Source organism: Parus major, chromosome 9 (assembly GCF_001522545.3).
Source record: "Parus major isolate Abel chromosome 9, Parus_major1.1, whole genome shotgun sequence".
NCBI lineage: Eukaryota > Metazoa > Chordata > Aves > Passeriformes > Paridae > Parus > Parus major.
The window spans coordinates 9,019,906-9,021,556 of NC_031778.1; positions in this window are offsets into that span (position 1 = coordinate 9,019,906).

The window sequence follows — 1,651 nt, forward strand, 5'->3', positions numbered from 1 at the left end:
CTGGCAACAGGCCCTATAAAAACCTGGCTGTAAAATCACCACATTTGGCAATGCTTCATTTTCTATTTGTGGTTGCTATCAAGATGAAACAAAATTTAGGGGCTGCAAATGGAAATGGAATGGAAGTGTGGAAAATGCTGCTCATCTCAAACCCCACGGTGATCATCTGCTGAATTATTCAAAGGTCTGGTCAACAGCATTTGTTTTTATCAGTGTTACCTCAGCCTTGCTTGCAGGGCCATTTAGCCTGACTCTCACTCATGCTGGGAAGCAGCAACCTGAACTAAGGAGCAGAGGATGGAGCAGAAGCATGGGACATGGACAGACTTTTCCTTTCTGATTTATGTAACAGAAATCAGAATATAAACAAGCAGCTAGGTCACTGTGATCAAACATCAGTGCAGTGTAGTTCAACTGATTTGAGGCTGGAACACTAAATTTACCCCACATTTCCTCAAAGTCTCTGCAATGGGAGTGCCTTACTATGGAAGCAGTCTCTCTTTTTAGGTAATCCACAGTGATCCACAATCATACAAGCAGGCTTTCCCCAACTTCATTCATACTACTTAACAGCTTTATTGCAACTCTAGGAATAAAGATGCTCACATTCCACTGACTTAAGGGAGTAGGTTTAATGCACTGTGCCATTTGCCACCATCCTGACGGGCCTTTTTTTGTGTCTGTGTGATTAATACATGTACTAATGCTAATAAGACACTTATGGAGTTTCCCAGATGTAGATGTGGCCCCTTAATCCTTCCCTGTTCTGCTGGGGATAATCATTTTTACAACATGAGATCACTTGCACCAGTGAAGTGCATTTTAACACCTTTTGCTGTTATCTGTATGAACTGATGATCCTAATAGAACCCCAGCAGTGCATTTAAACTTTATTTCCTAGGTTAATCAGGCTAAAAGACAGTTAACTAAGTTTCCCAAAGGGGACCTTCTTTACATTAAAAGAAAAAAAAAAAAAAGCTGGAATTGTTTATCACTAGAAATTTTGGTCAGTGAGAAAAGAGAGCAAGACTAGAAAAAAAATGGTGTTTTTGTCTTGTAGTGGACAGCACAGCACACCGTAAAAAAAAAGAGAGAGAAATATTTTCTGAACAAAGAACTCATGCCGGTCCCCCTCCTTTTTTTTTTGATCTTTAATCCCTTCTCTCCTAAGTAGAATGGCAAAGGAGCCCTTCTCTCTCTCTCTAATAAATAGCTAGCAAAAGAAGGCATTCAATGCTCCGTCCCTTTGATCAGCACAAAGCTGTCAGCTCCTGCCGCTTTTTTTTCTTCTAGCTCTTGTTCCTGGTTAAAAGTGGAAGTAATACCCCCTGAAAGAAATACCCTAGGTGTCCTGCAAATCATCAATCCTATTTTTTAGCTTGTTGTTTTTCAGTGGCCCACCCTCCTGGCCTGAGCAACCTCCTCACTAACACCCCTCTTCCTCTTTCCACCCTTTTTCCAGAATACCAGTTTCATTTGATACGCAATTCAATGTGCCAGTCTGACCTACTGGGACCTTGCTGTCTGAGACTCTACCACTGCGCAGACAGGGGAAACCTTCCTTCTAGGAATAAACATGTTTACTTCCATTCATTTTTCTTCCTCTAAAGGAATTAGGTTGTTTTTTTTTTTCATAGACACAGCAAAGAGA